This window comes from Crotalus tigris, unplaced genomic scaffold, assembly GCF_016545835.1.
Source record: "Crotalus tigris isolate CLP2741 ecotype Arizona unplaced genomic scaffold, ASM1654583v1 scf7180000017571.3126492, whole genome shotgun sequence".
Classification (NCBI taxonomy): Eukaryota; Metazoa; Chordata; class Lepidosauria; order Squamata; family Viperidae; genus Crotalus; species Crotalus tigris.
The window spans coordinates 1,940,282-1,956,356 of record NW_024096482.1 but is presented as its reverse complement, the minus strand read 5'-3'; positions in this window follow the sequence as shown (position 1 = coordinate 1,956,356).

Sequence of the window (16,075 nt, the reverse complement as noted above, 5' to 3'; positions counted from 1 at the left end):
GTGGGAAGTCACACATCCCCCCCCCCCGAGAAAGAAATATTTTTGGTAATATTAAAAGGCAGAATATTATATTTCCCCAAAGGATCTTAAAGGCAGACCCCCCCTCCTGAGTCTCTCTGCCCCAAACAGAAACCAGGTCTGCAGAAATGCAGATGTGATCATCTTGTCAGAAATTGGAGCCAGGAAGCTGGGATTAGAAAGATAAAGATCCCTAGAATCAACAATCCCTCAGACCAAAAAAATCCAACACTCATCAGCCACAGTCCCAGGGAAGCAGGATATCACCTTTGGGCATATAATAGGATTAACCCACCACTATCAGAATACCAGAAAGGCACACTCAGACTCAGGTCAAGGTTCATGCCACAGAACAACTCCAAACAAAGCTCAAGAAGGTATAAAAACCCACCACTCCCTACTACATGTGGTCAGTTTTTCCCAGAGCCATCTTTCTGTCTGGCTTTCCTCTTCAATAAACTGCAACCTTCTTTCTAAAGCAGTCTCCATTTTATTTACTCGTAGCTTGGACTGGACCCTGATGATTTTTCTCTCAACATTAGTAATCACCAGTCTGATCCCAAATTTTTTTAAAAAAGTACATTCAGTCATATCTATGGTCTGGAAATATAAAACTAAATAAGATGAATACAATTAATTTTCTGACTTTAAAACAAAAATCAAAAGTAACATTTTATCACTTTACTCTTGAAGTTCATTGATCTAGATATCCATGGAGCTCTCTTGTCCCTCCCACCCACAAATAGTTAAATGCATATTTTGTTTTCCCATTTTAGCACTTAATGCTACTTGCTTCCTCCTTTTGTTAGTTTTAATATTTATGACATGTAAAATTGCTTCCAGAAATGACCAGCTTTAAAACAAAATAAAACAACATTGACCTGAGGATGCAACTTAATTATTCATGATGGTAAAAATATGCACTTGCTCAAAATGCACCCTGTTCAACAATCCTTCTTTAGCAAGCTGTTTTCCAGCCTAATCATATATTCAGAAATGGCAGCTTGTGAAACCTGGCCTTTTTTTACTAATATTCCCTAAGGATAGAGTGATTTTGGCATGTGAAGTCTATGTAAAGAAAAACCTTAGACAAGTTCTCAGAAAACCTGCTAGATCAGTGTTTCTCAACCTTGCCCAATTTAAGATGTGTAGACTTCAACTCCAAGAATTCTCCTGGCTAGGGAATTCTGGGAGTTGACATCCCCATATCTTAAAGTTACCAAGGTTGAAAAACACTGCTCTAGATACTAAGAGAAGCACTATTGTGAATTCACACTGGTGGATGAACAGACCTAAGAGTAGGGACAAGCCAAATGTTTCCATCAATGCTGTTTTTAAATTGGTAAAATGTGGAAGGAATGCCAAGTATTTTCTGGATAGTAGAAATGAGAGCATTTCAAAATCCTTTGAACATTATTTGTCATTTTTCACATGAATACGTTATGGTAACTTCAGAATTTCTGAAGAGAAAATCTGCAGGCTGTTCCATTTGACAAAGCACCTCAGCCTTGCCTAACCTATAATTACAGCTTCCCTGTTACATTTCTTCCTGTACTAACAAAAAATGATTCTTTCCCCCCAATTACACAGTCAGTTTCCAGAGCTTCCAAAGGCCCGGGCATCCCCCAATGCTTTCTCCTTCCTTGAAGCAAGCCCTCCTGCAACTTGAACTCCACGAAGTTACTTTTTTCCACCTCATTCTGAAAAAAATCCCTTTCCCAATTCTCCCCAGGTTTATTTCCCTCCTGAACTGGGTTAATTCAGCCAGTGCTATAATAGCCCTGTGCTCTTCCAAACAAATTATAACATTAAAGTTGCTTTTGATTCCACATAATCATGTAGGAAACTCTTCTAAAACCAGCTGAATCTCTGGAGCCTTTGAGAGACATTATTTTGTTTTGCACTTTGCATTAATTGACTAAAATATTCCCCAAACCAACTAGGATTTGCAGCCCCAACTATTTTAAAAGAAGCATATGGTTCAGATTATCAATGTTGTGCCATAAAGAGGAATCTTACAGAACGTTTCAAAAGAAAAGGGCAGCTTTCTGCTAGAAACATATTCAGTCCAGTCAATCATGCAACTCTCTGGAAGATACCTGGTTTAACATATGTTTTATTAATGTTCCTAAGTATGTTATCCAAAAGGAAAGAATAGTTGGAGGATCCTATGAGCAATTTGTTGTCCAATTTACTTGCAGTATGTTGTCTAATACTCTGTCCTTGTAAAACTTTTTAAAAAGGGAAATATATTTTTAATTCTGCAACAATGTTTTATGTTGTTTTCTCAAGCTGTGTAATTTAAATGTCAATGAAATATGGCAACGTTTCAAATATTTCTTCCTGGTTCTGCCAACTTGAATTGGAAAAATCTGCAGCTTGCTAGCTTTACATAGGCTCTGTTGCAGACAGGGTCCAAAGGTTTTTGCAGAAGAGGCAGAAGACAACAGAAAATGGCCATGTTGGATCCAACAGATTAATCACCTATCCTGTCCCTGTGTCCCCAGCTTGGACCCATCAGATGTTTTGGACCACAAGTCATATCAAACTCCATCAGCAAGACTTGAGATCAGGGATATCTGCAGAACATTGTCAAAAAAAAACAACAACCTCAAGATGATGGCCACAAAGCTGTGATCCAGATTTCTTCTGTTTTTTATGACTGTTATCACCTCCATATTGACTCTGCAGAGATCTTTGCTAAAATGATACTACAGGATACTAGTGTTCTTCAATCTTAGCAATTTGAAGATATGTGAACTTCAACTCATGCTGCCTAGGGAATTCTGGGAGTTGAAGTTTACATACCTTTATATTCCCAAGGTTGAGAAACAACCTTATTATAAGTCAAAAATAGAGTCAATACAAGACATTTTAATGCCCAAGGCAGATATTTCCTTCTGTGCATGAAAGCAAGTTTACAAACTGTTTACTCTTTCAATGGCAGAGATGGTATAGGGGGATCTTCTAATGAACCCGAAGAAAACTTGGGCAACCTATGTGGATCCTTCCAACCATCTGATGCTGCCTTTCAACAACTGCTGGCAAGGATGACCACCTCAGAGATTAATGTTTGAATCATCCCTTGGCAAAAATATCTAAATTCATCTAAGTGCCATTCCTCTTCTATTTCAAACTGAAGTCCTATCACAAAGGTGCTATAATTGCAGAAATGACTGAAGTGAACACAGTCCACTTATAGAGTGAATTATGAACAAGTATTTTTATATATTTTAGAAAGCAGACCAAAAGAAAAGGGATTTTTCATAACACTGTTATAACTCATTAATATAAGCAGCAATCGGGAACTTATTATGAAAAATGTTGGCAATCTTACCAGAAAGTTTAATTTTGTGGCTTATCAAATAATAAAAAGTATAGCTATATAGGACTAAGCAATACATACAAAAAATCCATAGTACTTGTTGATCTTTGGAACTGATATTGTAATGCCTGTTTTCTTTTATGCCTATAGTAAACTTTGATCCTGAGCATATGTTGTTTTATAGACATCTCTCTAACAAGTTCAACATCAGCCAGTGGCATTCTTGGACAACAGCCAGACAATAAAGCAAGATCCATGCTATCACTCCTGTCCTCAACTGCTCTTTAAATATTTTAATTAGATTCAAATCAGTGCTGGCTAATTCCAGTGGGAGCAACTTTTATAATTCTGCATTATTTAGGAATCGAGAAGTATATTTGTTTCCCACAATAGGGTCGAGTGAGAATTTGGAGAGATTTTAGAAAATTAAATTGTCAGCTCCAAGCCACAATCTGGATTAACTGGTTCTGATGGGAGAATTGCTGTGGCTACTGCTGCCAAATAAGCCCACTGAAACTCAAGGGATTTTGTGGATTGGCTATCTACAAGTCTCTTAGCTACAGAGCTGATAGTTAACTGCATTCATAGCTTTAGATATCAAGAGGCAGTGCTTTTTTTGTCATAGACGCCCAGAACGGAGTTCCAGCACCTTTTTGGGATGAAACCTTGTAGGGTAGACAAGGGGAATCTAACTTCCCCATTGACTTTGCTTGTCAGAAGGTCGTAAAAGGTGATCACATGATCTCGAGACACTGCAACGGTCGTAAATATGAGTCAATTGCCAAGCATCAGAATTTTGATCACGTGACTATGGGGATGTTGCAACAGTCGTAAGGGTAAAAAATGGTCATAAGTCACTATTTTCAGTGCCGTTGTAACTTTGAATGATCACTGAATGAACTGTTGTTAAGTTGAGAACTATAGAAGAAAAGTCTACATCAGTGGTGGCGAACCTATGGAATGGGTGCCAGAGGCAGCACTCAGAGCCCTCTCTTTGGGCGCACGTGCCGTCGCCCCAGCCCTAAGCCTTCAGCTGGGTTTTATAAAACCTTTTCGCTTTAGGCCTCTGCCGCCGTGTGCAAAAACAAAAAGGTTCAATCAATCAGCCAATTTCAACTTCTTACAGGAAAAAAAAAGATCTTCCAAAGTTGGAATTGATTGATTGAACTTTTTAGTCCCCTCCCAGTCTGCCGTTACCACCGCAGCCATGCCCATCCAATGGGTCACACCCACCCAATTGGCCACACCCAGCCAATGGGCTACACCCACCCAGCACCCAACGATGCATAAGTGGGTTTTGGGTTGCAGTTTGGGCACTCGGTCTCTAAAACGTTCGCTATCACTGGTCTACATGATGTAAAGTAGGTCATATCTAGTTTGGCCCTGGATTTATATTATCATAAAGCATGCAATGCGACATTGAGATGGTAAAGATCCTGAAATAATTCCATTTGTTTTCAGTGAGAAAGTGATGCTACTCTTAATGTTAATTCCACTTCTGATACCATAAGTAATAAATAGTCTTATGTACTAAGCATAAATGAGATCTTTGATGGTTAAAAATTCAGCACCCTTAAAGTCTACATTGTGTCCATTTCCCCATAACTGTCTACTTTTTGTGCATTTCCTCCTAATTGATTACTTTTTTGTGCATTTCCCTATAATTGTCTTCTTTGTGCATTTCTCCATAATTGTCTACTTTTTTGTGGTTGTGCTGCTCTTGTTCATCAATCCTTTTCTTAAATTCCCATTGCTGACTTTAGCAGAAATGACATCATATTGGCCATAACCCAGAACCACAGAAACAGCTCATGTTTACTTTCCAGCCTTCTCTGCAGAGTCAACCTCTGCACTATAAACATAGCAGTGGTTCTTTTATTGAGTATTATGTGTGGGTTATCTGAGTCTGAAGAAGTTCAGTTATCCTGATCAGAGTTATGTGGGCTGACGGGAAGAGGTTTATAGTTGATGGTTACTATAAAGAAATTGAAAAGTAGAGAAATTCTTTTGCTCCTAGTTATTACCCCATAGAAACCTTCCTATGTGTTCAGAACAATCATGCTTCATAGTCTGACTTCCACTATGATTCTAAGTGTAAATTATTAAAAAGGAAGAGTTGACAGTTATCAGAGAAGTTCTGTTTTTGAGGGATTTGTGCTCAAGTATTTGAAAGGAAAGATGATTTCCTAAGCTACTGCTAATTCCAAATAATGTATTTTGAAAGCTGTTGGTTAAAAGGCTATTATTTGGGGGCTGCAACATTCTGCAGGAAAGTTTTCAAACCTAAATATGCTACATACAAGATGTGTGAGTTTGTGAAAGACAAACATTTCCTGGCCCCATATTTATGAATCACTCCCATTCTAATCTATAGACCGGATTGCTAGTTTTATCATAGCACTGATAAAAGCTGATTTTGCTGATTTGAATATTCATGAGAAGTCTGCTGAGGAGAATATCTTTCCTTTATTAGGTCCATAGTTTTCATGGCTATTAAGGCTATTTTGTACCTAGTATTGCTTGTGAATACCCATAAGCTGAATGACACAGACTCCTATCGTTTAGACATCAATTCCCAGTTCTCAAACAAAGCCTAATTTACTTTGTTCTAAACTGAAGCCGTGGGCGTCTTCCTCAGAGGAGAATGGCTTTTCTGTAAATTTGGAAGGATGCCACTCTCCCTTTTATTCATTGCTCCTTGACTGGAGATGGCAAAAGCTGTGCCTGTTTTTAAGACAAAAAGCTGATTTCATGCATGCAAATTGTTTTGACAGCTCTGTCTGTCACTTTACTCATGTATTCTGAGTAACTGATCCTTAGATAAAATATCTACTTTTTTAAACTGAGAAGTCTTCAATTATCGTAAGGAGTATAAATAAACTGATTTAACCTTGTAAGCCTGACATTGTGACTTTCAGTTTTTGTTTCTGATGAAAGAGTTTAACCTGGGAAAACATGCATCTGAGGGAAGTCAGAGCCCCGGAGAAGGAAATATTAAAAAGGCAGAAAAATACATTTCCTCAAAAAGGATTTTAAAAAGGCAGAAGCCAACCCTGCCCCCAAATCTCTCTATCCCGAACAGGAGCCAGCCCTATACAAATGCAGATGTAAAACTATCAGGAAAGCTGGAGCCAGAAGACAAAGACCTAAAATCTGCATATCCCACATGAGATGGGACATAATAGGACTAACCCATTACCATCAAGTATACCAGAGAGTCATACCTAGACTCAGGTCAGAATACGTGACACAGGAAATAGCCTCAAAGTTCATGCCACAGGAACAGGAAACTATTCCAAACAAAAGGCTAGAAAAGGTATAAAAACCTACTGCCCATGTGCTCAGGTCCGTCTTTCCTCTGGTCTTTCCTGCAAGAACCATCTTTCTGCCTCTTCAATAAACTGTAACCTTCTTCCCAAAGCAGTCGCCATGTTGTTTATTTATCCCCAGCTTGGATGAACCAGGATGAAGACTTTACTTCCAACACATCTTTAAAATGTTTTCAGTCATGTGGTCCTGACTGTGATGTTATAGGCTTCTGATGGAATATAATCACAGCTGCAGTGCCCTGCCCACTTATAGAAGAAGAAGTCCATGGACCTCCAGCAATGGGATGCACATCATCCCATTATTATTTTTATTAGTTTATAATATAAAATACAAAAATACAAAAGAAAATAATAGGAAAAATAGGGGAGGGAAAAAGGAAGGAAAAAGTGTAGAAAAAGGGGAAAAAGAAAAAAAAGGCATTGATTTCTGACTCCCTTTGATACAATAGAATAAGATAATATTAAATCTCAACTTTTTACTTTTACATAATAGTATAAACTAGCCATTCCTATAACAACAAAGCTACGTAATCTGTAAAGCCCAAAATCAAAGTTTTATTTTTTTCCACCTCAAGCACAAAGTCCAGAAGCGATTTCCAACTAGAAACAAAAGTAATTATATTTTTTTCTTTAATCAAAACAGTTAGTTTAGCCATCTCTGCTAACTACATCAACTTTTGCAGCCATTTGCCCATTGTGGGAATCAAAGTGTTTTTCCATTTTTGTGCATAAAGTAGTCTTGCTGTCATCAACATATATAACATCAAAGTTCTGGGGTTTTTTCCCAAGTCTTTTTCCATTAAATTCCAGTTTAAGCCTTTTATCTTTATATTTACTTTAAGAATCTTCTGTATTAGGAAGTGAATCCTACTCCGATATTTCTTTGCTTTGTCACATGTCCACAATAAATGATAAAAAGTCCTTTCTTTACATTTGAATTTCCAATGTTCATTTGAAATATCTTTATACATTCTCGACAACTTGTCTTGGATTAAATACAGCAATACATCATCTTATAGAAAATTTCTTTTAAATTATAATTTAGTGTAAATTTTAAACATTTTGTCCACATATTCTCCCATTATTCAAGCATTACATTATATCCAAAGTTTCTTGCCCACTAAATCATGCAATGCTTTACATATTGATTTTCCAAATTCAAATTCAATAACAATCCAAATACCTTAGCAATAATATGTTCATCATTACCATACAGTACAATTTTCAATTATTTTTTTACAAAATTGTAAATATGTAAACCTATGGCAGACATGTCCTTCTGATTGCACATCATCCCCTTATGTAAATAGTTACTGATGTAGATATGTTAATGGCGATTCTCTATTTCCAAACCATTTAAATCAATCTACAAGAAAGAAATTGTAGATAGATAGCTTATGGTAGAAATATCTTCAATAGTTGCATTAACACAAAACAGACAAGGTTTTTGCAATCACAGTCTATCTATTCCATTCTCTTGGAGAAGAAGCTCTCCATATACTAGTGAGTCTACTTTTCTGAGAAATGATGGAGGATTCCATTTCAGTGAAAATATTATCAACTATTACACCTGTTGTTTCTACAGGTAGAATGGTGGAGGAGCTCTCTTGTCCTTTGTTTTAGGCAGCCAAATGTCTTGATCCCATTTCTGCTGTCAATAGACTGTCCATGAATTAGTATAATTGGTCCTAAAATACAACAGTCCTGTTCAGCCATTTCTCAAGAAGGGATAAATGTTTTAATTATTTGCATTTTAGTTACCTCCTCTGCCAGGTAAGTGTATTTCCCCCTTCTTTCTTTTTCTTTCTTTTTTTTTTCTTAAGTGAAATTGTCCCTCTTTTACAAAAGAGGAGAATCTTTATCAGAATGTTGAGGGAAAAATCTTCATCAGGGTCCAGTCCAAGCCAGGAATAAACAACATGGAGACTGCTTTAGAAAGAAGGTTGTATTTTTTTCCCAGAGCCATGTTTCTGTCTGGCTCTCCTCTTCAATAAATTACAACCTTCTTTCTAAAGCAGTCTCCATGTTGTTTATTCCCTTGTTGAAGGAAAAATCTTCATCAAGAGAAAGCCAAAGATTCTCAGCTTTGCATTTCAGCTATGCATTCCTACATTTCATGACAGTCTGTAATTTCATGCCATCAAACCCTAGTTGAAAAACATGTATATTTCCAACCATGCATATATCACAGTCTTTCAGCTTGAAAATGCTTGTGCCATCTAACTGCTAACAAAAAAACTTTTAATGCTGACTCAATGTCTGTACTGATTCATACAGAAAAAAAGTTTTAAAAGAGTAGAGTGCAATGGGACAATAACTTAAATTAGTCTTGATTTCCAAAATGTCAATTTTTAACTGCCTGTAGTTCAAATAATTCTTGGATTGCCTATTTTGTGTTTTGATTGCTCCTTAAGGTGATGCAAACCAAAAACATTATCTCCCCAGATTTTTCCTAAATTTCAAAATGCATAATTATACGCTCCCATAGAAACATGCCACTACCTTTCCTACAGAGGCTGCAAATTTATAATGATGTTTCTATTGTCACAATGAGACCACTAAGTAGAATAAAAGATTGAAAAACAAAGCATATACAATACAGTGGTTCCTCGGTATTCATCATTAATTGGTTCTTGGAGATGCAATGAGTACCCATTTGCACTACTCAGGTGACCTTGAGAACACAGATAAACCTCCAAGTGGCCTCAACAACTCTATAAAAGAATGCAAATAACCAGCTGTCTGCAAGGAATATAAATCCTTCCATTCTCCACCATCCAGTCAGAGCTGAAGAAGCTTTTTGAATGAGAAGCAAAAGAAAAACAAGAAAATCCAGTTGTCTCTTTAAAAAGCACTTTTGGGACAATGAACACCAAACAAATTTTTCCCATAAGGAATAATGCAGTGAGACACTGACAAGTTCTAGCTTGTGTGTTGAGTACCAAACAAATGATGAGTACCAGGACAAAAATTTTGCATCAAAATGCACTGAGTAGCAAATTTGATGAGCTTCAAAGCAGTTGAGTACCAAGGTACCACTGTAAGTCAAAAGGAAAAGGTTAATGGAAAAATAAAGAAAAAATATTTAGCTATTTGGATGAACAGAAGGAAGAAGAGAAAAGAGGAAACAAGCTAGCTATCAAAAGGGATTTAATCTGATCTCAGAAAATGCACATTCTTCAGGTCCATGGATCTCTGCAAGATAGTTAAAAGAAAAGTTAATATGGAAATGTTAATTATACCCTGTGCAAAGAAGTTCTTGCTTTTATTCACTCCAAGTGTCCTTTAATCAAACGTATCCAATGTGTAAGAAGTTTAGCTGTATTTTTCTATGGTGATTTAATGTATTTGGTGTAATCTATCATGTCATTCCTTATCCACCCTTTTCCTAAGTTTTTCCACAGATGAGAGCTGCTCTAGTCTCAAATCTTTTTATTTGCACTATTTTGCATTGTTTTAGCACTGCAATTTAAATGACTGAAATCATATTTTATGTATATTGCACGCACTGTGTGAATGGATTGGGGCATGTAAGATGCCCACAAACTTTGACTCAGTAACTGATAAAACCATGAAGGCTGAAAAAAATGTAGCTCACCCTTGTCCTGGATATTCAAGAGAATACTCAACTTGCTTTTGTTAACCTTTGATCTCCTCTAATGGTTAAGAGGAAATAAGTTGCTGATAAACATTTCCTTGACTAAAAAAAGAAATCAAGTGATTTTAAGGTTTGATGTAAGTAGTTTTTGCCAATTAGTTTATCCCTGGGGCTGTAGTGATGGTTCTGCCCCTAACAGCTGCAGAGGTATTAGATTTATTGCTTTATTAAGATAAATGATGCATCACCTTTTTTAACTTGGCATTGATCTCAAAAGCTTAGTCTAGCTGGATTTATTTCTTGGAAACGAGGCCACCAGGAATTACCCAGGCTGTAGGCTTGATTAAGAAATAAACAAAAAATCCTGAAAGAAGACAATTTGAGTCTGCTTCAGTATCGTTGCCATTAAGTCTGCATATTTATTTACTTTTTATTTAAAACAAATAGCTGCTCATCTTCTAATCAATTCTAGACGGTTCCCAATCAAGCTAAAAATATACAAAATCATATCTGAAATTAGAACTTAACAGATCAAAACATTAAAAACAACAAAGACCTGGCACTAACTCAAATTTCTAATGTGCTATTATCCAATCTTATCTCAGCATTTGGAGGAAAAGCCAGTCTTCAAAACTTTATGGAAGGCTGGGAGGGCAGAGGCCTGCTGAACTTCAGGAGAAGTTTCATAGGGCAGGAGCAGCCACGGAAAAGGCTTGCTTTCTAGATCTCATCAGATGGCAATATTTAAGGGAAGGATCTAGAACATTCCAAGTTAGATGTCTTTAGGGAAAAAGAGTCCCATAGGTTACCTGACCCTATAGATCAGGGGTGTCATACAGAGGCCACACCCACCCATTCCAGCAATGCAAAAAAAGTCACACTAAGTCACGACACGTCACATGACACAGCGAGTTTGACACCCATGCTATTGATCTTTAAAGGTGATGACCAGAACCTTGAACTGCACCTGGAAAGAAACTGGAAACCAGTGCAGGTAGCATAATGGTGTTACATGGGCAAAACCAGGAGGCCCTGATTATTGAGTACTCTGCTACATTTTGAATCAGTTGAAATTTTCAGATAGTCTTCAAGGACAGCCCCATGTAAAATGCATTGCAATAATCCAAACATACATTACATGTACCTAGAGACTTATTGAACCAGAGTTCAATTCAAAGGAATCTTTATTTTTCCATCTTCAACTTGACATCATATTGTGTGGAAATTATGATATGGAAGTGTCAGGTGTGAAACATCATGTGAAGTTCTAATTAAATTGAATTATTACTAATCATACCTCTGCACAGTAATTCTACTCAACAAATGGTCAGCGCTCTCTTGGCATTAGATAAGGTTTAATGGAATTCAAGGGAGATTGGACTTGGTCCATTTGTGACTACATAGAGATTCTAGACTGATTCCTCTTTTGATTCCACCTCCAGGTTTTGCCTTGCCTTTTCCAACAGGAAGTCCAGCAATCATGACTGCATTGTTTGATGCAGTAATTACGTATTTGTGAAATATATAAATATAGTGGATGCACACTCAGAATATATGCAAAGCACTTTAGAGTACAGGTAGTCCTCAACTTACTACTGTATGATTATCAATGGTTCAAAGTTACAATGGCTTCAGAAAAAATGACACATGACCTATACTCACACTTAACAGCTGCAGCAGTCCTGCAGTCATATCAAACAACCATTTGCACCACCTTGTGGTCACGCAGTTTGGGCTCTCTATTTATGACTATTTATTTATTTATATATTTGTTTATATATTTATTTATCTCTATTTATGACTGGTTGCAGCATCCTGTATTCATGTGACCTGATTTGCAATCTTTCTTTTGTCATTCCAGCAAAAAACACCCATTGGGGAAGCTGGATTTGTTTAATGATCGCCATAAAAATTATCATAACATTGATTCTGATTTGACTTACGACAATGATAGCTTGGGATGAAAATTCTGGTCCCAACTGTGGTCATAAGTTGAGGACCACCTGGGGTTTGGTATGATGAATATGTAAGTATATAATTCCACACATTTCTTTTAGTACTGTGTTTCTTTTACAAATCTCTTGAAAATATCCATTAAGCTCTACTCCAGTACTAAAAACATGCACATCTTTTTTTCCTGATTTGCATGAGACTTAGATCTCTCCAGACAATGTGAAGTCGAGGAAATAACATTCAGTTTAAACCTTTCAATTTACAAGCAAACAGCTTAATAAGCAGTTACTATTTCCCCCCCAAGTTATCTATAGTGAAATGCAGTAAAAGAACAAGGAAGAAGTTCACGAAATGGGGAAATGAATAATACAAAAGGAAAAAAAGCTTTCACCACAAAACATTCTTCACGAACCATTTTATAGCCAGAGATTCCACAGACTACAGTGAAATAAGCTCTGTGATGTAACTGAACTATCTTGGCAGTTGAGCAAGAACTGTACATTTCATTTTCATCCTGAAATGTGTTTTGATGAATCTATTTTCTTTGTATGGACTAGTATGTTATTTATATGCACTGATTAAATTTCAGTTAAGAAAAATTGGGAATACTGGTGAAACATTCAAGGAAAAATTATGCATTTTCAAATGCAAAGCTACATTAAAGCTTTTAAAGATTTTTTTTAAATCTCTCCTTTATTACTTTATAAATAATTCAAGTTGACAAACATACCTAATACTCTTTCCTCCTATTTTCCCACCACAACTCTGTGAGATGGGTTGGGCTAAGAGAGAGTGACTGGCTGAAATTCTCATTCCTAAAGCAGGACTAGAACCGTCCTGGTTTCTAGGCCAGCACCATAACCACTACAAACCCAAATTTTGATTTGTAGTCCAACCCAATGCAAATTTACTTACACATATGAGCCATTGAATTCAACAGAATTTATTTCCTCAAAGGAAGCTTAAATTTTGAATTTACTGATGAATAGTACATATAGAAGTGATATTTAATTGTATTTTAGAATTTACCAGTACCTAAGAGCACAATACAATGTAAACTCATTATTCTTCATTGATTCAGGAATAAAATGCAAAAATGAATTAACAGGAAACTTATGAGCTATGGATATCTGGCAATGAATAACTATAATTGGTTCAAGGTACTTATCATAATACAAATGTTTTTCCCTTTGTACAAAAGGAAACTAAAACTACAGGTGCACGTGGGTGAAAAAACTGAATTCAGAACATGCAATCTTAAAAATATAAAACTCAGAATTAGATTTTATTTACGACAGACTTAAATTCAAATTGTTCATTACAGAAAGTTTTTTTAAAAGTATATAATTTGCTAAAGAATGTTATCACAGACACTTCTCATGCCAGGTTATAGAACGAAAGGGACTACTCAATATGCACTCAAAGTAAAGCAATTTTGCTTTCCGTTTTTTTCATCTATTGCATGTTGCCCTCTTGAAATCAATAGAATCCAAACGTGCTTAACTTTGGTTAGAGTGTCCCAACAGCACAAAGTAAATTGCTTTCATTTCACAGGCCAGAGTTGTTTTCCACATCTTTTTGCAGCTCTTCTTTACAAAATCTCTAATGCAAGGATTGAGATTCATGCATCTTTGGACAATGATTTTTCAACCGCAAATCTCTATTGATCTCTGAACTCAGAACTTTAATTGGCAAAATAATTGGATATCCAAAAACTGTCTGCCTTTTTACATATTCTGGTGTTTTGTTATGAGAAGGCATGTGCCTGTGGATTGGACTAGTACTGGTCACATGTCTACGACTACAATTAGGACCAGAATTTCCATTACTAAGCAAAGTGGTTGTTAAGTGAGTCATGTACAATTTTATGACCTTTTTTGCCACAGATGTTTAGCAAACCCTGTAATTAAGTGAATCGGGTGATGATTAAGTGGAATCCATTGGCGTTGCTTGTTAGAAGATGGCTGTCAAGACTACAAATGGTGATCACATGACCCCATGAGCCTGCAAACTTTGTAAATATATGCTGGTTACCAAATGCCCAAATTTTGATCACATGACCATGGGGATGCTGCAGTGGTTGGTTGTAAGTCACTTTTTTTAGGGATGTTGTAATTTCAAATGAACAGTTTTAAGTCAAGGGCTATCTGTATTTGGGCAACTTCTGAATCTATGATGCATTTTGTCCCTGTTTGATACATGGATGTCTCCTGAAAAATCAATAAACTTGTTTCTCTTAGGTTCTCTTGTAAGTCCTCTATTTGAGAAGCTCTCCAAATTCAAATTCAGTTTACAAAATAATTTAAGAAAGAATAGGGCCCCTGAAGTATTTACTACTGTATAGATTGCATGTTTTCCTTTTAAAGAAGTGTGTTGAATTTGATGTTAAACTATTTTAAATACAAAATATGTAAATATCTCAAAAACACTATTATTATGGTGATGTGCAAATAGCCCCCTATACAAAGTCAGTAGCGGCATTTGATGAAATACTTCTGTAAGTATATAACAGCACAATATTTCTTAACATTTTTTCATGAAAAACAGTGATAAAGCTAAAAGACAGAATTTCTTCTGAGGCTCTACTATACCATCTGCTAATTTCCAAGCAACTATTTGTACAACCCGGTAAGAATTTCTGGCCCTGGCATTGTAATATGCCAGAAAATATGATTTCCTACAAGTTAATTTGGAAGACTGGCTGGCAGCCACATATATTTGCCACGAGGATGAGATGAAGACATATTTTAAAAATAATGTACAAACATATACAATCAAATTTTATGGTTAAGAAGAATAAATAGGAAAATAAATTAATGTTCACATTAGCATTAAGTTTTAACAAACATAGCATTATTGTTCATATTACCAAGAGCTTTGCAATTAATAGCAAGTAGTCAATAGACTAAAGAGGGTTTTTTGCTCAGTTAAATACAAGTCAAAGTACCAGAAACCTGATTTGCTTTAACATTTATTTTCAAATTATAGAAAGGTCCAAAGGACCTGGTAAAATTAGCAGCTTGCCCTTTGTCTGAGAAAAAGAACATTTTTTTAAAAAAGCAAGTAGACTCAGAATGTGAGAGGACATATATCACTGGTATTAAGTTTTACTTTTTAAAGAACACTAATAAAAACTGTAAAAATAATGTTTTGAGCTATTAATCACCAAATAAAAGCCAAGGTTTAAAACATACAAGTAAACCATGAGACATAGTGCTGGCTACCAGCTTGGCCAGCTTCAAAAAAAGGTCAGGCCAATTTATGGAAGTTATGGAGATCAATGGCTACTAGCTTTGATGGCAGTGGGGTTGCCTCTGAAGGCCATCCACTGGGGAGACAAGTGACCTTCCTCATGCAATTGGTTGGTCACTATTAGAAGTCTGCTGGACTGAATGATGACTAAATGAAGTCTGATCCAGCTGGGCACTGCTTAGGTTCTGTCCCTATGTTATGCCACAGACTATAAGCTTAACTGACTTTCTATTTTATGGCAAATCCTTAATATGGTTTAAATTCCTAAATATATAAAGTAATAGTATTTCCATATAGAAATTGTGTACAAAATAGCAATGTGCGGTGTTTTGAACCAATAAAATCAAAATATTTCATGTTTTGAGTTTGCTGATTTCCAGCTATATAGAACAAAGGAAATATACATTTGTGCATGTATGATGCTAGCGGTGTTTGCTACTACAGTCCCAATTAAATAAAACTTGGTCAAGAGCATTCTGTTTGCAAAAAGAAAATAAATAAACAAGCTCCCCTAGTCCCATATGGAACCAAACTCTGCTTTCTACAACTTTCTTTTCTTTGTACAACTACCTTCCAATATTAATCTCCAGTGACATAGTG